At 45.7% G+C, this 22,242-nt stretch overlaps 1 protein-coding gene across 3 annotated transcripts in view; it reads right to left on the bottom strand.

Annotated features, from left to right (window-relative positions):
- NT5E (5'-nucleotidase ecto) overlaps positions 1 to 22,242 on the bottom strand; it is a 428,517-nt gene that overhangs the window by 189,656 nt on the left and 216,619 nt on the right. The gene's annotated exons all lie outside the window — the stretch shown is intronic.

Raw genomic sequence — 22,242 nt, 5'->3', positions numbered from 1 at the left:
ACACTTATATTTGCATATGTAAACGTATATCCTTTTACACACATTTTGTATTTATTTCTCATGTTTTACATGTGCATGTATAACCATGTATTCTAAGTGCACATTAAGGGGCCGATTACGAGGCGGCCTGTAAAGGCTCCGACCACAGGGCTGCATCGTAATGGGCTGCGCGGTTTTCTTTCCAACTGTCTCATTATGATGAAGGCAATCGGGAAGGAAACCGGCCGGTCATTCCGGCTGGCTTCTGATGGGCTCGGAGAGCCGATCGAGCAGTCGAAGCTGGCCAGTAATGTCAAAGGCGGAACTTTCAGCCACTGAGATTACGGTGCACGGTTTCAGACATGGTTTCTATAAAGGCCTGTTTGACATGGAAACCATGTCGGATAGCGTCTTTGGGGGACCCCAGCAGGGCACCCTTTGTTGCACGGCCTCCGTTTGAGGCCAAGAGGCTCCTATGGTGCCCCCCAGTTGATCCCTCCACCTTATGGCAGGCACCTTGTGGCGCCTGCCACGGGGTGTAGGGATGCACTGCACATCCCTTTCCTCAATGGTAGCTTGTGTTACGGCCGGTTATGGCTGTAACACGATCTTCCATTGAGGAAAGGGGCCATGCGACTGAACAGTGTTCGGTTGTATTGAAATGTGTCTGTCGGTCCCAGGACAAAGTCGGAATTCTGCCCGACATCAAAATAGGCCCCTAAATACTTAAAGTTAACCTGACTGCAGGCCCCAGTTGAAATCCATTTTGCTTTGCTAGCATGGTTTCCTTTTTTTGCAGGACTATTATTTACTTAGTTAGAGAAAGGTTCATTGTCTGTATTAGATTGCTGATAGAGAGGCCTGGAACAAAACTTGGCAGTAAAAGTGGAGAAACAATGGTCTTAGGAGGCCTTCTGTTCATCATGCACCATGATGGCAAGATGCTCAAAGTTGAGGGCAGCAGTCTCAGTTTGATGTTTTGGGAAAAAGGAGCTAATTTGCAGATGCACTCAAGTAATGTTTTGATTGGTCCCTTGTGGTGCAAAAAGGGATAAGGACGCTTCTGCCTCTTCTGTTGGTGTTCACACAATTAGAGTCACAGCAGATTCCTTTTAGACTTTGAGGGGTACAGACCTTTCTGCTTGAAAGTGTGACGCTTTATGCTAAACACTTATTTCTTTTTCCTTTAGACTTTTACTGAAGTCTGAACATGATTACTAAGCATGGGCGGAAAATCCGTTTCGCTCGCGGATTTTGCGGATTTTCGGTAAATTCGCAATCCGCGAGATTCGCGAATCTCCCGCAAAATTCGCAAATCCGCGAGCAGCGGATTTTATGGCTTGCGTCGCACTGTTCGCGTGAGTTCGCGGCTTCCCAGTACAACTTCGCGCCCCGCGAATAAGCGCTAAATTGCAGAAATACGATCTTAGCAAAACTGAAACTACTTACCAGGTTCAAAAGTTCAGGCTCATCATTAGTAGCCATTTCCTGTAGTGCTTCCTGAGGGGCCCCTCCAGAGTTCAGTTGCCAGTTGCAACTATTATGTGACCCTGCTCTGAACCTCAGAATAGTTACACATATGCCACAAAGGTCCTGAATTACAGCTAAGGGAGACAAGCAGGAGCCAGGCTGGAAGTTCAAATCCATTAATCAGCCCCTAATTCATTATTGTCAGTTGGGGCAGGGCAGGTGTTGTAACTAATTTTGCAACAATGAAAGCACTTAGCAAGTGCAAAAGATCACTAATCAGGAAGCACTAAGGAAGCAGGTGCCAGCTAAAAAAATATTCTGTGACACATTAATCAGCCCCAAATTAATTCAGGTCACTTGAGGCAGGGAAGGTGTGCTTTGCTTTGCCACAATAATGTAAAACTGGACAACCAGAGGGTGCTGTGATGAAACAGAGGGTGACATGGGTGGGCCAGAGGGTGGCATGAGTAGTCAGAGAGTGGCAGTGGTGACAGAGAGTGGCAAACACAAAAAAAAAAAATCCGCAAATTCGCGAGAATTCGCGGATTTTGCGGATTGCGAGTTTGCAAATCCGCAAAATTCGCGAACGCGAGATTCGCAAAATTCGCCCATGCTTAATGATTACTCCTTCTATGCTCTCAAATCAGAGACCCTTGATAGATGGCCCTATATTTGACTTATATTTAGACATGAGAACAGAGGTTTCTTTACGGAACACCTGTTCACTTTCATTTGTTTCTGTATTGTTGTGGCTCTTACAATTCTGTATCTTATTCTGTAGCGTCTCAATCAACTGAGATATTTCAACCTACCTTTCTACTGATGTACATACTGAACTTACTTTTGGCTAGCATATATACAAGATTGAATGGTAAGCCAAATAAAACCCCATAACCATTAATTAGTGATTCTTGGTCCTTATTGTGGAGTCACATTGTCTTTACGAGTCAAAAATATATCGTTGATGTTTTCTCCCTTTCAATGCTTCATGTCAGATAAAAAGGTCCCCTCGACCAATGGGGAAAAATCGTTATCAACTTGACGAAGAGATTACGTTGTAAGGTCTAGCGCTCCAGCAACATAGTGCAAGATAGAAGAATTTCGGGTGGGGGATACACCACAAAAGCTGCTGCTCCGTTGCACAGCTTAGTCACAGTTCAGTCAAGGTTAACCTGTCTTTATAACAAATCTAGGGGCATATTATCAAGGGGGTTTATCTCCGCTTTTTTGGCTTTAAAAGCCAAGAAAGCGGAGATAAAATTATCTCCCTATTACCTAGCTGTCGCTAACACCAGTTAGCGACAGCTAGTAGGAGATAGCGACCATCTTGGGCCCCACTTTGCATGTCAGTGATATTTATCACTAATGACATGCAAAGTGGGCGTGCCAAGATGTTAGCGACTGAAAACAGTCGCTAACATCGCTATCTCCTATTACCAACTTTTGGAGATATTCGCGCTAAGCGCGAATATCTCCAAAAGCTAACACCTGCCCTGAGCAGTTCTTAGCCATGTTATCCAATGGGAGGTGGATAACATGGCTAAGAGCATTAGCTCAGTAATGCATGAATATCGCTGACTTTTCAGCGATATTCATGCATTGCGGCGATTTGTATCGCATTTGCGATAAACCTTGGTAATAGCAAGGCTTATTTGCGGTAAAAATCGCCGCAGCTCAGCAGTAAATTTTTCCCGCTAACCAAGCAATAGCGATAATTATCACTATTGCTTGGTAATATGCCCCTAATTATTAGGCAAGCACTAATACCACACACACACACGAGTCACTCGTGTCTCTAGTTGCCCAGCTATCCAGATCATCATTTTCAATAATTTACCTATATATAAGGAGAACTATTGTGCATGCAGTTGGATATTGCAGAAGGACAGAAAGCTAGGAAGCAAGCTTACTGTCATCACTGCAACTAGGCGCTAAATCTTAAAACCACAACTATGAGCTTTGGGGTGTAAACAAGAACATTGATACCAAATGTTCCATCTGCAAACACTTCTGCGTCCACAATTTTCTCACACAGTTTTCTCTCTTTCGTATTGTCTCGTTCTCACACCAGTTTCTCACATTGAATTGACACTCTTACTCTTTCCCTCACTCAATGACATACATGTTTTTGCCAGTAATTGCTGTGTTTCTTAGATGGCTCATCACTGAGGAAAATGTTCCAAGATCATTTTTCGGACGTGCACTTGTGGAAACAAAACTGTGTTCTACCATTTAGCCATGCATAAGAAAATAATGTGACCTGGAACATTTTATAGCTAAATGCAATAAACAGCAGCCCCCGTGAGATTCACATTGACTGTGTTGTGCAGACTAGGAGCAAATATCTTTCACATTTTTGCACACACGCCTCCTCTCAGGAGTCCACACTTTTTCATGAAATCTTTTTTCAACATTTTTGCAGGGCTCACTTTGATTTCACGTCTGACCTGAAAGCCATGTGAGCCCTGAGTACATCTGGAGGCAGAACACAAATACACCAGGGGCATTCTGACTTTACACTTACCTCTCACTGGGACAATCTACCTCTCACTGGGACAATCGGCGGTAAAACACTGATCCAGATTTAAAGGAAAATTGCAACTACTTGGACTTGCAAGCTACTTCCTGATTGGAGTTTGTCATCACAAATTGGTCAGAGATGGGCCAGATTACTACTTTAACAGTTTATCTCCTACCCAACAGTGTCTAAAGTTTGCTTCGATTGTCAGGCAACATAACTACGGTGTCTGTAATTTAACCACTGCTTTTATAATACATTATTACATTTTCATAGTCTAACAAAAATAGCATGTAACAGATGGAGAGGGAAAGAAAAATTCTAGGACAGTCTCTTGCTGCAGAACCGGATTGGTTCTGTTTCTCTTTAAGAGATCTTCCCCGGTTGCCTTGCAGCTATTGCGTTTGTGGAAAGTCATGTTTCTCACAGCAGGTAGCACTGGGTCTGGCTCCAAACAGGGGTACCCACAACATGGGCACAGAGAAGTGTGAGATCTCTGCAGATAGCTATCACACAACCTTCCTGAAGCAGCAATAAGGGACCAACAAAGGGGAAGCCCTCACCAAAATATTTCCTTACCTTACAAAACACATTTTGCAGTGTCAACCCTCACACCAACATTCCACTAAATACACTGCTTAATTTGCAAATTTATGTAAATGAATGAGTGCTGGTGTCCAAAGCTCTGCTCAGAAATTCACAGCCGGCGCAATTAAATGTCGGCGCGCCAAATACAAACGCTGCATCTCAAATCCACCTCATGCCTCTTTAATCCACTACCAGACATTCCCTACTCCTTTATCTCACTCTTGCAGTTGTTTCTTGCTTTATCCCGTTGTGACGTTTTTTCCGTCTTTCTCTTCCTCTGTCTTTCCACATTGTGTGTTTTTCCCTTTATTGCTATTTGTACTTGTCCTATGCAGAAAAAGAAAACGTCAGTTCCCAAAAATTAGTGGCAGTCAAAGATTCAAATTTAGCCTTGACTAAATGGCAAAGTTCTGGAAGACTAATCAGCGGATCCTTGCTAATAACAGTTAGCATGGAATTTTTAAAGGGAGCGCTGTCTCCAATGTCCTCACAGTGTCTGGGTCTCCACCCCAAACTCCATGAATGCAGGCAATAAACATCCACTGTCTGTGGCTCCCATTCTCACCCCCATCTTGTGTCATGCCTAACCAGCGGCATCTTTATAGGGTCCTGATTTCTTTTGTGAGCAACTGTGAGCTAAACTTAAAGGGTGAATATTAGAAGACATCTAGCCTGGCTTCTGCAGAATCTCCTCTTCATGTTTGCATTATTTACCCAGTATAATCTCTCACACTGCTATAATCATGAGGTTACAGTTGCTTTCTAACACAGCGTGAAGCTTGTGTTATCTCCCCTTACACTTCAAAACCCTGTGCTGATCAGTTATTCTTGCGGAAGCGGTGGTACAGCAGTAGCCTGGCAGCGAAAAGACTGTCCATCTAATTCTAGTGGCTATCAGTAATACGAATAATACAATAATGTAGCACTATGTGCATACAAATTATGTTGCTTCTTGCTATAGTTTTGCAAATTTTGATGGCTTCCTATCTCAAAAAACCTCGCCCATATTTCTAAAATCCTGCATGAAAAACTGACCTTGGCCTAAAACCTCTGATTGTTGCCTCTGCTTTTTCCTTTCAAATGGGCATCTTCTTACTTTCCATCCTTTGCATAATTTCTCTCTCAGAGCAGAGTCTGCTGTAATCCACATGGATGTTTGCCTTTATCTCGATTATTGGTTGCAGGGGTGGACTGGCCGCAGCGGGCATTGGGTGTTTCCCCAGGAGGCTGGAAGGGCCATTTTTGTAGCGGTGGGGGCTGGTTTTGCAGCAGTACACCTGCAAGCTCAATGCCCGGGGTGGGGGGAGGGGGGCTGGTCTGACAAAATTGCCAGGGCTGCTTTGGGTTTCCAGTCTGGCCGGGATTGCATGTCTGCTGAGGTCCCACGATTTCAAAGATCATAATGGCTCCTTCTTTGAAAGCCATACCCCTGCAACCTAACAATACCTATTCTCCCCTAGATCATCTATTAATACCAACACCCCCTGCATGAAATCACATACCCCAGCACTAATGATTGCACCCAATGACTAATAATTTAATGTTTCACAAAGAAACTGGAGTACATACTGGAATGTTTTCCTTGAGAACAAAAAAAGAGTCCCAATAACCACTAGATTAACCCCTAACCGTGGGTTCCAAAGCACCATGCTACTGGCGTAAAGCACTTCAAACCTCGTCAGGGATAGTAAGCACAATATAAATGCAATTACAATACAATATAATACATGACACCTCACTGTTCTTCTAAAATCACAGAAGTGTCAAATAAGAGCACATGCCACTTTAAGGCCACTGCAGGAACATACAAGAGCAAAGTATAACACCATCAATAAGCTATTGATAGAAGAGCCCAACAAAACAAGTCAATACATTAACAGTACCAATGAAACCGCCACAATACCATTAATTCTTCATGCAACACATCCAACTGCTTCAGCCTCAAAATTGTACCAGCTGAAGACCTTACAACAATAGTCACCTTTCAAAGCAACAACTGTAAACACTACATCTTCCCCTCCAACACTCTGAAATCTCTCACTGGTGAAGCACTCACACCACAGTTCAATTCCAACACACAGGCACCTCTCTAGATACATTTGAAATAGGGCAGACTCACTTAATTCCCAAATAAGCTAGCCTGGTCCCAATAACCAAATGAACCGTCCATTGTCCATCTCATTTTGAGAAACTTGTTGCCAACCAAATTCAAGAGCAGACTGAAACAAATCATGTTGTTTGACTAACAACCAGGCTTCAGAGCACACATGAGCACAAAGACAGCCCTGGTCCAGGTTGTGGGTGGCACTCTGCACATTGTATGCAAGGGCGACCACCTCCTTTTTGCCATTCTTAACTTATCAGAACCTGTTACACCATTGAACAACAAGCCATTTATCAATATACTTTTAACTGTTCTTCGTTGGCTTTCATTCTCCCTTATTGGTCCCTCCCAACTCATCACATTGGACCCTTTGCGATCTCGAGATCTACCAGTAAGTTGCAATGTCCTACAAGGATCCATCCACTCCTCGGTGATTATCAACTGGTATGGGGGATCTGATCACAATTAGAATGTTCACTGTTCACAAATAGACTGTTGGTTAAGCAATACACTGTGGTTATGCTGACAGAATCTTTTCCGCTACTGTATTAATGTTCGGCTCATAAGGGGCCCTGATGGGATGTGGAATATGCAGGTCTTCCTTTATTCTCACAAACAGACTGCTAATTAAACAATAAGCAATACCCAGGCTCAAAGATGTCTAAAGCTTCTCCTGCAATGTTCAGATAACAATGGGCTTGAATTGCAATTTGAATGTTCTGGTGTTGCTATAGCTTTCATGAAAAGGTTACTGATTGAGTAAAAGACAAAGGTGAAACTCTGCACCTTTATAATGTAATTTCTGCAAAATATGGAAAATAATTCACAAGCCCACCAAAAATATGGGGTTTGAAGCCATTGTATGTTATGCAATACAATCACCCTAAAGAAGTAATAAACAGAGAATACGTAAAAAGAACTAAAGGAATATTTCAGCTACTGCCAGCAAGGCAGTGCTAATAATGTACATTGATTATAGTTTTAATGTTAAGCTTTCATTCAAAGACTGTGGAATAAACAATATGAAGTGGTTATGCTCAGAGAATTTGTGAGATAATCCTGCAAAGTTCAGGTAACCATGGACCCCGATTGCACTTAAAATGTTTAGGTTTCACCAATCTTTCACAAATGGGCTGATAATTTAACAATGAGGAGTGGCTAAGCTCATAAATGTTTGAAGCAATATTTGGCCAACAATAGGCCAGGATTCCAATTTAAATGTACAGGTCTTGCTTTAGCTTTATTGATGGAGTTGCTTATTAGACCACAGGCAGCTCTGCAGAAGCTGTCATTTTGAGGCAATTTGCATTAAAATGGAAAATATGTGATGGTCCCTCTGCATTATGTTTTAAACTATTGCATTTTGCGCACTAAAACAGTCCTACAATTACAACACACAAATAAGAGGAGGAGGAGAGGGTTTGAGGTTGAGCAAGTGCTAGAATGAGATAGATTCATCAGGAGGGTCTAAAGAGAATGAGTGTAGAGGGCTAGTAGAATATACGACCAAAGTGTCAAAAGGAACAGCAGCTTTAGGTTTAATATTTAAGCTGTGTCTAACTGTGCAGTTGTTTTCAATAAAAAGCAATTCAGGCCCTCGCTGATATTTTAAAATAGAGGAGTCTCTGCAGAGTAAGGTGCAGGCTTGGTAAGTGAGTATGTACTAATTAAGCGAGAATGGGAGGGATATAGTGCCCTAATAGCAATGGAGGCATAGGACATCCCACTTCGTGATCAAGGAAAAGGTGGTGTGTCTTTCATTTGCCGTGACCAACTGCATGGAGGATTTTTGGTGTGCACCACATAAGTACAAGGCCGGGGGTATGCAGCACCCCATGCCTTACTAAAGGCTGGAGGTGTGTTTTACAGGTGCCTCCTTCCCCAACTTGCTAGAGGACATAGAATATTTTGGCCCTGAATACGAGTCTGGTGGTCTGAGGACCGCCAGACTCGTGGCGCACAGTGGTGGCGGTCAAGCGACCGGTGTGATCGCTCCATTACAAGTTGGCGGGTTGGACCGTCCAGGGACTGCTGCTGCCAGGGAACTGCCGTTTCCTGGCAGTGTTGCGGTGGTCAGAGGCCACAATGTGCTTGGCGGGACATGTGTGCTGCACAATGAAGCACACCTAGACACCAAACAATTTGGAGAAATTAAACATTTCTCCTTGTTTCACCATGTTAAGACCAGGTTTTTTTTGTCTCAATTTTGGTGCTGCCCCATATTTACGCCGCCTTGTAAATAAGGCAATGGACTTAACACCACCAGAACGTCCTAAAAAGTGACGTTCTGGAGGCGTTAAGTCCTTGTACATATGGCTCAATATATTTCTGAGTTTGATGAATGGAAAATTTGGAGTAACAGTTGATTAAAGTGTACCCTCTGATTTCTAGTAACTAGGACTTAGAGGTGGGGTTTGTGTACTCACTGAATTAATATATTTTCAAAAATGTTCTCTTTCTAAATTGAATGTTTGTCAGCGTGCACACAACAGATCAGGATAATCCTCTGCATTGTCACTGTTGCCATGACCCAGGACACTGCAGAAACAGAATATTTCATTGTTCACAAACCCCGCTTGAGATGGGAGAGGGGGGCAGTATAGCATCAGTGATTCAACTGAGAAATATGAGGTTTGTTTGAGCATCTTGAACTCACCAAACAGTTTGTACTGTTGTTCAGTGGCTTGTGTGAATTTAACACCAAGAGATACAGAACAGAGAGCACTGTTATCTGCAAAATGTGTACCTCTGGCTGTGGGTCATATCCAATAGGCCTTAGACTGAAGGGATGGAATAGTTCAGTCCTTGTGATTTTAGGATATTTTAATAGCGGTCATGGCAGTAATCCATGCTTGCACGAGGCATCATTCTCACCCGGTCTTCCAGCAGTTCAAGGGACACATGCTGAGCAGTGTTGTTCAGAAAGACATGTGAGGTTTTAATTGGCATGTGCTGCTCTGAGGACCCGGGGTAAACTGGAGTATGTTGAGTTAAGACAGGAGAACATTTTTCTATGGTTCAAGTGCAGCTCATTTCTTCAAGTCAACACACTGCAACACCTTTGTGGTCTGCCTCCTTGAGTGTTTGTGGTCCCTGACCTGGTCTTATTAGCACTTTCTATCGTTTTTCGTTCTAACATAGGCTCTTCCTGCTATTCTTCTTTCTTCAAAGATCTTTGCAGATGTTTTTGTGGTGTTCATTTAGGCAGATAAGGGGGTCCAGGTTATGAAATATTATAACATTTCTATTTGTCCAATTGATAAAATATGTTAGAAATCTACTTGTTCTATATACAAAAAGAACTTGTCCTATTTGGTACTATAGAGAGAGTTGACAACATATGGCAGTGCTCTCAATATATCGTAGCTCCGATAATATCCTGTCTGAAGATGCCAGGGTGTTTATGTCAGGGTTTGGATTCTAGTAAGGCTCTGATTATGTTACGTTTCTGGCTTGGACTCTGAACACGCCAGGGCTCTATTTATGTCAAATCTTTGACACTTCACAGACTCTGTGTATGCAGAGACTCAATTTTTGAATGATCTCTGTTTAGGCCAACTTACTGAAAGTTGGATGGCATTGAATATGCCAGTACTTTTTAGGTCGAGCAGACCTTACTCTCAATGCGTGAGCATTGAGAGTGTCTGCTCAGACCCTTTTGTCGCCCGTTATTGGGAATGAGGACACCAATCTGTTACGAGCATTTTTCCTCGCAGTTTTCACCGTGGGAGCGCGCGTCTGACCCGCGCATGCGCAGAGTCCCCGCGCATGCGCAGAGTAACTCACAGCCCTTGCTCACACAGACGCAGGCAGGCAGCCCCCACCCCTCTGCATGCACGCACGCACGCACGCACACACAGGCGAGCGCATGCACACGCAGGCACACACATACAGGCACACAGACACTCGCTCACACACACACACCCCCCTCCCCCACAGTCACACACACGCACGCACACATACATACAAAGCCCTCGCGCGCGCACATGCTTTTCCCCCGCCCCCCCCTCCCCCGCTCAGCAACCCACTCACCGGCTTCCTTCGTGCGGCGGCTCTCCTCAGCTGCAGGGCCCGGCAGCAGGACTCTTCTTCCCTCCTTCGGCACCGGGGCGCAGGGTAGGCTCCTGCCTGCTCTGGTGCTCCAAACACGGCGGCTCCGTCCAATCGCGGCTCTTCCGTGGGAGGCGGGGTAGGCTCCCGCCCTCCTACTTCCTGTTTCCTGTTGTCGCGCCGGCCTGCCTGACTTCCTGGTCGCAGGCCGGCAGAGTGACGGCGGTGATTTGCAGTATTTATTTAGTTAGTTATTTATGCATTTTTATATAGCGCGGACTTTACCCGAAGGCGGTATTTATTTATTTATTTATTTTTGGACGCTGCGGGCTGTCCCGCACCACCTCCTGCTGCATTTCCTGCTAGTCGGCGCCCGTTGCCATTGACAATTCTTTTGCATGTCCTATGTGAAAGCTGCAGTATTTGTCTTTGGTCAGTATTTGACACTTACTGAACACTGTTTTTACGTCAAGAATCCACTTGATAACATTGCACACGTGTTTTGTATTTTAAATTTGCTTTCTCTAGCTGCATTCCTCGCAAACAGCATGCACGCATTTAAAACTAGTTATCAAACTATATTTCTTGAGAAATAATATTTTGTAAAAGAACAAGCCCGGTTGATACATGTTTTTTTATTCCCCATCATCAGCGCATCAGACCCGCCCCATCCTGACAGTGCGGAATCAACTGTTGCGTGTCTTATCTTGCACTCTTTCTGCCTGCAGTAATTGTCAGTGAAACTATCAGATTTTTTTCCAGCGTTTCCTTCTTGACGCTACTGAGTCAGAATTGCATTTGGACCTGCGATTGCATTATGTGAAAGTTGTCCTGTAAGTCCCTGTTTAGCCTAGCAGTGTACGTTTGTTTCAAGATGAGTTTGCATGTTATAGAGACAAATGCTATAGGTGTCACGTTTGCGAAAGTTAAAACTATTGGCATTGTAAATGACAAAGCTATTAATTTCGCAATTTTCAAAACCAACACATAAATAAAATATTTGTCATTTACAATACCAATAGCTCAAACTTTCCTAATGCGAGACCTATTGCATTGCAAATGCTTGTTTTATACTGGAGTTCTGATCCCACCATAGTTATAATCACATTGCTGGTTTAATTGTATGACTGCCCTCCTTACGTTCAAGAGATTTCTTGAGACTTGTAAAGCATACAGGTCCCTTTACAAAAAGATTACTGTAAATAAGCTCACATTCATCTGAAAGTCAAGTGCTTAAGATACCAACTCAGGACCAAGGAGACCGACCATTGGTCTGATCTTCACCAACTGCCCACATTATGTAATTCTTGGGCAGATCACATCATTTCAGTGTGACTCAGTTCCTTTGTGAGTATATAGTAAGCAATACATAAATGCCTGGACAATTACATTTTATAACTAGATACATTTTGTAAGGTCTTGTCCCAAATCTAAAGGCCTGATTGGTAATTTACACATAAGTTGGTTTTGCACTTGAAAAATGATGAACTGTTCATATTTAAATTTCTATTCAATTAAATATACTTGCTGGGGCTGGGAGCAGATGGAAATAGAGGCATCATTTACAAGCCCCTGGCCACTGCCGGCATCACTTCATTGACGTTCTGTCAGTGCACAGTAGCAGTTCCATACCTAAAAGGCACCGTAAAGCAACCATGCATGGCTTTTCATGGCCTTGTAGATATGGTGCGAGGCAACGCAGCACAAGTCACTGCGTTGCCTCCCACTGCAATGGGAAGGCTTTCTATGGGCGTTATGGTAGGTATTCCTATGTAACGGGTGCAGGGAGGATAGAAAATTTGGGGCAGATTTAAAAGTCTTGTGCGCCACTTTTGCGCCACTGTTGCGTGACTTCTGTGACTCAGCCGTGGCGTCAAGCTAGCGCAATGCTGTGGGGGATTTACAACATGACGCATCTAGGGAGATGCGTCACTTTCATTTGGGCGTACCGGCATAAGGGGGGGGGGTGCGTTCCGGCGCAGGAACGCATTGGAAAGTGCCTGAGTGAAATCTACAAACTATAACTCAGTCACTTTTTCGACCCTGCTGCGTCAAAACCTTGCACCTGCTTGAAGCAGTCGTAAGGTGTGATGCACCATGTGGAAGATAGGCCAGGTTGGCACAGTGCTGGAGTTGCGTTGCGCCCGCGACACACCTCCAGCACTGAGCCAACATTACGGCAGAAGATGCAACACGCATCTGCCTATCCTTGCGCCATGGTGCGCCGCATTGTAAATGCATTAAGAGGAAAGGGGTCCCAGTTACGAAGGGGTTCGAGTAATCACAATCAATTTATTAAATCAAATGAAACAAAATGCATCTATAATGTTTTATTCACATTATAGGAAAAAACAACAAATATAATGTCAAGCAATGCGGTTGCATTAGTGCCCCTGGGGGTAAGGAGGACGTGAAATCGTGAAGGAGGTGTAGGTAGGGGATAGTGACAATAAAAACAGGGAGAGGCTGTGTCATAAACCGGGGAGAGTTTATGACACAGCCTCTCCCTACCCACTATTCCTGTATATTATGGACAATGGGGCATGTGTATTATGAAATATTGGTTTCAACTGTGACCGTTTTGTTATATATCTTTCATTGAATCTGTACTAACATTTGATATATACGTGTTTTTATTGTCACTATCCCCTACCTACACCTCCTTCACGATTTCACGTCCTCCTTACCCCCAGGGGCACTAATGCAACCGCATTGCTTGACATTATATTTGTTGTTTTTTCCTATAATGTGAATAAAACATTATAGATGCATTTTGTTTCATTTGATTTAATAAATTGATTGTGATTACTCGAACCCCTTCGTAACTGGGACCCCTTTCCTCTTAATACTGTACACCCAGGTCCCAGTGACTTATTTGGGTTAACCCTTTTCCCTGACACTTTGCATTGTAAATGCGGCGCATCGGTGGTGACGCAAAGATGGCATTGCGTGTCGCACGTTTTTCGCGCATCCCTGCTGATTTGCAGGGATGTGCCAGGTAACGTAAATCTGCCCCTTTGTTTTTCTCAGGATGGAAGTGTAGGTTAGGGGAATTTCCTTATTTGGAAGAGTTACCCTCACACATGTGTGAAGGTGTCATGCTTCATCATTGGGTGTTTTTTCTCCTCATGGGGTCGGCACTGCAATACCCGATGGGCCCGTGAGAGGGCCAGTGTGAGGGCCCTCTAGTGTAAGGGCAACTCTTCCAAATAAGAAATTCGCCTAACCTACACTTCCATCCTGAGACAAACAAAAATTCTTTCCTCCCTCCCCTCTCCTTTTTTCTGCTTTATCAATCTTCACCCAATCCGCAGCCCAAAGGGTCAGAATCTCCTTTATGAACAGTTACCCTTGAATGTAGTACATATGTGTTCTAGGGAGCATGAGTAGTGGACCTCTTTTTTCCACTATCAGTACTCACTTCTGTGGTTTATACTTCTATGTAACACCCATGGCATTTGACACATTCCCAGATTTACAATGTTCTTTATTGCTTTATTTTACCTTGTTTTTAGTTTGAGCATCAGCGATGACCTATTGTATCTCTCTGTGTGGCTTTGGCAAACCCACCCATTGCTATTGGCTGTTAGCTGCACCATTCAGAAATGCTGGTTTCTTATGGGTGCATTTCTGTTAAAGTCCCTCCTTTTTGGGTTTAGCTCTCTTTCCGGCGATTTCACTCAGAGAGCATTTTGGTCGGCCATCACACAGTACAGTTTGTGATGGTCTCCCTTCCCTCCTCCCAGTTGGCTATTGCAGGTCAGAGTTGTTTTTTTATAGTTTAATATAGCACGAACTGGACCCAAAGGTCACCAGTTAAGGACACATTCATTATTTAATAGGCATGGGGAGATTAAGCAATTTGCCCAGAATCACAGGACAATCACTTATTTTATGGTGCTAGGTCCAACCGCAGCTCTGCAGTGCAATGCTGCTCGCACCCATGGCTGGTTATTTGTATTTCTCCCTATAGCCGACTGCTGTGCTCGGCAACTCTTGTTGCACTGGGCCCCTCCCTCCAAACCTTCGTGACTCATTCATTTCCTTGCGGTCTGCTGCTGTGCTGAAGATCTCCACGCCCTCTGCCGAGTGTATGGTTTCGTTTTTAGGTCGAGCCTAGAGCAGCGCGCATGCGCTGTTTGCTTGACTTTTAGTGATGGGCTTAAGAAAGCTCACCACACGCTCGTGCGTGTGCTTTTATTTTTCTCCTAGGCTAATGGTCTTTGCGTGCGTTCTTCTATGAAAGACAGCATGCAATTGTGCAAAGGCGGGCGCATGTCCCGCTTTCGCTCCGCCCATGGCCTATTCCTTGTGGTTACCGGCAGGGTCGCCATGCGTTTTAAATTATCTTGCCCAGACGTGCGCGTGATAATTGAAGAGACATGGCTTGGTGCTCGCACTCGCGTGCACCGCTCGCTGACTTGGGCTTTTTTTTTCCAGTGCTGGTTTGTTTTTGGGAGAGAGCCTTACTGTCATGGTTCCGCCAGGGAGAAACAGCGGTATGAATGGTGGTTTCCGGTCTGTAAATACCTTGCCTGACTTCCGGTTGACCCTGATCTTCCCCCCTTGGAGACTTCCTATTCTTGTTCCAGCCTTCATTTCCAGGTGACTATACTGATCTATACAAATTAACAAAAAAGGGAGGTAGAGTAACGAAGTAGGATTCTTACTCCACAGGCTTAGTTACATAAACAAGGGGAATCCTACTGACAGTGTTTAAGAAAGGTGTTACCCACAGTGGTGTGGGAGCACTTAGTGTTTTTTAAAATACCCCTCACACACCAAAAGGCCCCTTGGTGTCATGCTTCATCATAGGGGTCTTCGCACCCCTCTAGCGGGATGCGGCGTGCTAAGACCTACGACTACTCGGGAGCACTTATAGTAATGACTATGTGTGGTGCGTGTGGTGCAAGTGATAGGGATACTTATGTGAGTGGTGGGATTTAGTGAAGAGTTAAAAAGATACCTGGCGCGTGGGTGTATTGGAAAAAACTTTATTCACAACCCCGGGATGGTACTACTAAAAGAAGTGAAGTGCGAGGTTTGATCTGTCGTGTTAATGGACAGTACCTCATGTGTGCGTCAACATGTTTCGGAGCATGTGCTCCTTCTTCAGGACGGGGGCACAACTTCCCCACCGTACTCACGTTTTACTAATTTGTAACTGAAAAGTTTTTGTGTAAGTAACAAAAAAGTGAGAGAAAATATTTTTTATGTGTATAAAAATATCGGCTATAATGTGCCTACAGCGGTTTTGCTCAAGTTCAATGCAATTCGCATGACCTGAGAAAGGAAAAAGAAGATGGTCACCCTGGTCATGGGTAGCTCAGACAGGTGTAGTCACCTGGAACAGACCATTTGCTCAATTGGCCCTGTAAAAGAAAGACTGACAAGGCATACAACATAGAAAACACACACTTTGTCTCTCAAATGAATATAAAGGAAGTGTTGGTCATACCTAATAGGTATAGCTTGCTTGCTTCATGAGCACTCTAGAATGTCTGGGGGGTGATTGCTATTTGTGCAATCTAAGTAGAGAAACAATCTTGGTCTTAAAATCATTTCTTACTTACTTAGTCAGATGGAATGCTTGTGTTGCAAACTCTATACTTACAAACTCGGGATGAGTTGTCCTCCGTCTTACCCCACACGCTGCTCCGCCGGAATGAGTTAGAAAGTCTGCCGTGTGTGGTATTTATACCCGGTTTTTCAATTAGTGATTCGACCTCATTAACCCAAGCGGATATGATTGTATGACCAAATAAGGGTTATCCGCCCTTGATTAGTAAATTGTCAGGATAATTATAGGTCTTTTTTAGGCAGGTCCGGTACAATATGATCTCTTGTCTGCCCCGGGTTCATGCGCAAGCGCCGGTAGTCTTTCTTTATTCATGCATGCTTAGTTCCTGTTTGCCGTATTGCGCATGCGCGAGGGATAGACGCTTTTCCAAGCGCATGCCTGCTGCATGATTTTGAGGCTTTTGCAAGTGTATTCGAGCTGCACGTTTTTTACACAAAAGCATTGACAAGCTTGCTGTTCGTATAATAGCCGAGGTGGATGTTTTGAATATAGATAGTCAAGTTTGTACCAAACATGTATGTTTCGGCAGAACCACTCCGGTATGAAAAAAAGAGAGATTTTCATTAAGTTACAACAAAAAATATATCTATTACCAGTTTCAGGTTAGTAATGATATCTTATATTTAGTAGATTCTATGGCACGTGTTAATTTCATCATTGGTCTTGTATCAGTAACATAAAAATGAAAGTAGAGGTATTCTAAAGGCGGTGAGAGTAACTGCTAATGAGACAGCGTCATCATTTAGTCCCAGGATGTGGGTGCCCAGACGGAACACCCACCTTTGTTCTTTTTGGAATAAGCCTGCTTCTGATGGCAGTTGTTCAATAATTGTCCATCTTAGGTCATTTACACAGTGTTGTGTTTCGAGGTAGTGTGTTGCCATCTTAGTCGTACTTTTTTTTGCAACGCACATTGCTCTTATGCTCGTTTATACGTGTTTTCACAGCTCTCGTGGTCATACCCACGTATTCCAAACCACAGGGGCATGTGATCAAATAGACGACGTTCTTGGTGTTACAATTCGTCAAATGTTTCTGAATGTCAGTACAGTGCTCTTTTGGGTTAGGTGGCAGCTACTGCAGTTTCCACATGGGAAATGACCTTGTATTCCAATGGTGTTTTGCCTTCTCTCATTGTTGGGTTTTGGTCTTGTATGCACCAAAATGTCTTTAAGGTTTCTACCTCGGCGGTGTGCGTACATCGGTTTTTCCAGGTTAAGTGTGCCACAGTTCAGAATACCCCAGTGTTTATTTATGATTTTAGAGACTTCATTGGACACAGTGGTGTAGGTGGTGACGCATATTGGTCTTTGTTTTTGTTTGTCTCCTGTTGTCTGTCCTCCAGTAGGGCTTCTTGTGGTTGTTTTTTTGCCCGTTTCATGGCTTTGTTGATGATTTTTACTGCCTCTGTATTAGATTCTCTTTCAGGTCACAGGCCTGTATCTTGAACTCAGTTAGCTCAGTGCAGTTGCGTCTGAGGCGCAGAAATTGGCCGTACGCTAAATTTTCTCTGAGATGTCTCAGGTGGAAACTATCATATCTTAATATACAATTCCTTGCTGTGGGTTTGAAATGGGTTGTACTTTTGAGCCTACCCCCTTCGGTGTAAATGTTTAGATCCAGAAAGAGCAGTGATTGGTTGTAGACTGCGCTGGTGAACTTCAGGAATGCATTCTGATTGTTAAGCCATACCAGGAAGTCGACTGCAGACTGTTGGTCACCGTCCCAAATGACCAAGACGTCGTCGATATACCTTTTCCAGGTATTGATGTTCCTCCTGTATGGGTTATCTGCATGAAGAATTTTGGTAACCTCCAATACTGATCTATAACAATACCCTAGCATTGGTGTGTTAACTATGTGTGTGTGTGTGTGTGTGACCAGAGAGGAAGGGTGGGCAGACGCACTAACGGCTTGGTTCTTCTCTTCTTTAGCTGGCGATCCTAATGGGAGTGCCCTCAGTCTAGTGAGACTCCTCACCAGGTCTTCACAGACGGCGTCCCTTCCCAACACCTTTAGACTACTTCCCCTGGTCCCGTCCTTGCCTTGGTTAGTGTATTCGCCTTGATTGCGTAAGGAGGGGGATGGTGGAGGTCGTTCACGTCGTCCCTGCGAGATAGCTCCACAAGCATACCAGGTAATACTTGTGGGGTTCTGACACTTACCGAAATGAAGAACGCGAGGCGTCCTATAGTGAGTACGGGGGGCTGTTTTCATGTTGGTAGCGCCCGCTTTATCTGCTTTTGTATTCTTTCCTTTTCCCAGGTCTAGTTTATTTCTTTATCGATCTGTGTTTGCACCCTGTTTCCTGTTATTCAGTACACCCACTCATGTATGGATGCTAATATTCACGTTTTTAATCTAAGTTTGCCTTTGTTAAAGTGTGTTCTTCCATTGTGGCTACTTTAACATTGGTAAATTGCATTTTTATGAGGTAAGATGTTCATACCTACGTGCACTGTTTATGCCGCTTGCATGGCTGAGTTTTTGGGAATGTGTTTTAAATAGTAGAATCTAGCTTCCAATTTCAATCAATCAACCAATCACTGCATTTATAAAGCACGCTACATACCCGTGAGGGTCTCAAGGCGCCGGGGGGGCGCTACTGATTGAAGAGCCAGGTCTTAAGGAGTTTTCTGAAGGCCAGCAGGTCCTGAGTCTGTCGTAGGCTGGTGGGGAGAGTGTTCCAGGTCTTGGCGGCGAGGTAGGAATAGGATCTGCCGCCGGCGGTGGTTTTCCGGATATGAGGAACCGTGGCGAGGGCGAGGTTGGCAGAGCGGAGGTTTCGGGGGGGGGTGTGGAAGCTGAGTCACTTGTTGAGGTATGTGGGTCCGGTGTTGTGTAGGGCTTTGTGTGCATGGATGAGGAGTTTGAAGGTGATCCTCTTGTTGACGGGGAGCCAGTGCAGGCCTCTCAGGTGAGGTGTGATGTGGCTGCATCGGGGGACGTCAAGGATCAGTCGTGTCGAGGCGTTCTGGATTCGTTGAAGTCGTCTCAGGAGCTTGGTTGTTGTTCCTGGGTAGAGGGCGTTCCCGTAGTCAAGTCTGCTGGTAATGAGGGCCTGGGTGACGGTTTTTCTCGTGTCGGGAGGGATCCATTTGTAGATCCTGCAGAGCATGCGGAGGGTGTTGAAGCAGGACGTGGAGACGGCGTTGACTTGCCTGGTCATGGAGAGCAAAGCTATTGAATGCAAAAAGAGTTTATTTCAAAATTGCATATACATCCTATTTAGTGGATTAGAACTCATAATACATTTATTTGATATCAACAAGTTTATATACATGTATGTGCCCACATTCACAACGGGGGGGGTGAAGTGAGGGAAGTGTCGGGGATAGGATAGACGTGGTCTGAATCATTCAGTGACAAGTCTTATTCTTGATTTGAAGACAATGTACATGTGGTCCCTTAGAGTCAAGGCCACAGCTTGAGGCTCATAGAGAGTCCGAAATATAACTGGCAAAACAGGCCTAACTCCGTTAGAGCTGTAAGTGTCTAGATTGGGACCGGAGTTGGTCGGTGGTTGTGTAGTCGTCTACGTTTTGACCCAAATAACCAGTAGGAATCTTTTCCTTACGAAAGGGTCTTCGTCAGGACAAAGAAATTGTGGGTGGGCAACCTCCTTTCGCGAGGGGCGAGAGGGATTTGATCAACAGAGGAATGGATTCTCTTGGTCCGGAATAGTGATTTGTAACTTTTGACCTCTAAAGGTTAGAGTCTTAGCAGGTTCTTCTAAAGTTTCTTATCGGTAGGTTTAGTTTTCAGCCACTATCATCTAGTTTGTAAGATGGATAGCAAGGATCCTGCGTAACTGTTACCATATGTGAGTGCTCCAATCTGTCACACTATTCCATGTTGAGGTTCTTGGGGTCCGCCTTGGGCTTCTTGATCTCGGCGTGCTTCCAGCTTTCCGGGAAAGTTGTTGTCTCGAAGGAACTGTTGATTGTTTTTGGGAGGTGGGGCGCGATGGTTGTGCTGGCTTTGTTGAAGACGTGGTGAGGGCAGGGGTCAGATGGGGATCCGGAGTGGATGGAGTTCATGATTTTGATGGTGTCTTCGTCGCTGACGTTGGACCAGGCGGTCAAGCGGCTGGTGCGGGTGGTGGTCGCAGGGGTGGTGGACTTGGTGGTGGTTGCGGGGGTGTCGGAGTTGAAGCTGTCATGGATGTCGGTGATCTTGCGGTGAAAGAAGGCGGCCAGGGAACCGCACAGGTCTTGTGAAGGTGGGGTGTCGTTGGTGTTGGAGCTGGGGTTGGAGTGTTCTTTCACGATGCTGAAGAGCTCTTTGGTGTTGTGTGTTGTTGTCTAAGCGGTGCTTGAAGGCGGTCCTTGAAGGCGATCCTGATGAGTTGGTGGTGTCTGCGGGTGGCGCTCTTGTGGGCTGTGTGTCTGTCTGGTGTTCGGTCGAGCCATTTCTTCTCCAGCTTCCGACAGGTGTGCTTGGAGATCCGGAGGTCTTCGGTGAACCAGGCGGCTTTCTTGTTGGTGTGGTTGGTTGTGGAGGTCTTGAGAGGGGCGAGGGTGTCGGCGCAGCCGTTGATCCACTGTTTGAGGTTGGTTGCGGCGGTATCTGGGTCAGTGGGGTCAGCGGGAGGTCTCAGGGCGAGGGTGGTAGTCAGTTGGTCCTTGGTGACCTTGCCCCAGCAGTAGCGTGGCAGCTGTTGGGTGCAGTGGTGTGCGGTGGGTTCCCTGAAGGTGAAGTGGGCGCATCTGTGGTCAGTCCAGTGGGGTTTGGTGGTGTGGTTGAAGGAGACGTGGGGGCTGGTGGAGAAGATGGGGTCCAGCGTGTGTCCAGCGGCGTGGGTGGGTGCCGTCAAGAGCTGTTGTAGTCCGAGGTTGACTCGAGGTTGTAGATCAGGACGGTGGAGTTGGCGTCGTCGTTGTTGTTCGAGGTGGAAGTTCAGGTCCCCAAAGAGGATGCAGTCCGTGAAGGCGAGGGAGTGGGTGCTGACGAGGTTGGCGATGGTGTCGCTGAACTGTGGTTGAGGTCCGGGAGGTCTGTAGATGAGTGTTCCTCTGAGGGTGGTGTTGGGGTCGGTGTGGATCTGGAAGTGCATGTGCTCGGCGGAGGTTAGGGTGTCGTCGGTGTTGGTCGAGATTCTGATGGTGTCTTTGTGGATGATGGCGGTTCCCCCTCCTACTCCGTTGGTGTGGTCTCTGTGGGAGATCTTGTAGCCCTGTGGGATGGCTATGGCGATGTCCGGTGCTGAGGTGGCGGTCAGCCAGGTCCCCGCCAGGAAGGCGGCGTCGGGGACGGTAGAGTCTAGGAGGTCCCAGAGTTCGATGGCATGTTTGCGAGCGGAGCGAGTGTTGAGGAGGATGCAGGGGAGGTGGTTGGGTTCTCTGGTTGGTGGTTTGGTGGGCTGGATGCAGTAAATCTGCAGTTCTGGCAGGCGAAGGGCCCTTGGGTGTGCTTCGGGGTGGCCTGGTAGCAGGGGTGGTCTTGTTCAGTGTTGAGTGCGTGGAAGGTGCTGGAGTTGTAGTGCAGTCTGGCGTTGCGGGGGTGCGGGGTCCAGGGGTCTGGCGCTGGGTGCGGTCCAGGCACAGACGGTCGCAGACGGGCTTGCCTTTGGAGCGCCTTTGGCGCCCCAGCTGTGCGCGGGCGCTGCACGGCCTCCATAAGAGGTGAAGTGGGAGGGAGGGGCAGCTGGGAGGCTGGAGCGGGACGGCCAATGGGCGAGGGCAGGGGAACAGAAAGGAAAAAGGGGGCGGGCCGCGGGGGAGCTGCGGCGGGAAGCGGGGAGCGGGGGGCACAGAGGGCAGGGGCACACAAGGAGCGCCTAAGAATACACAATAACAGAAGATAAAACTAAAATACAGTAAACCAAACAACTGTTGCACAGTAAGAAAAATGTATGCAGTACCCGGGGCCCACCAGCGGCGAACCCTCTGCAGCACTCGGGTCCCAGAGGAGTCGAGCGGGTGGGGAGTGACCTGGGGTGCCAATAGAGAG

This window comes from Lissotriton vulgaris, chromosome 6 (genome assembly GCF_964263255.1).
Source record: "Lissotriton vulgaris chromosome 6, aLisVul1.2, whole genome shotgun sequence".
Lineage (NCBI taxonomy): Eukaryota > Metazoa > Chordata > Amphibia > Caudata > Salamandridae > Lissotriton > Lissotriton vulgaris.
This window is presented reverse-complemented; position numbering and strand designations above follow the sequence as displayed.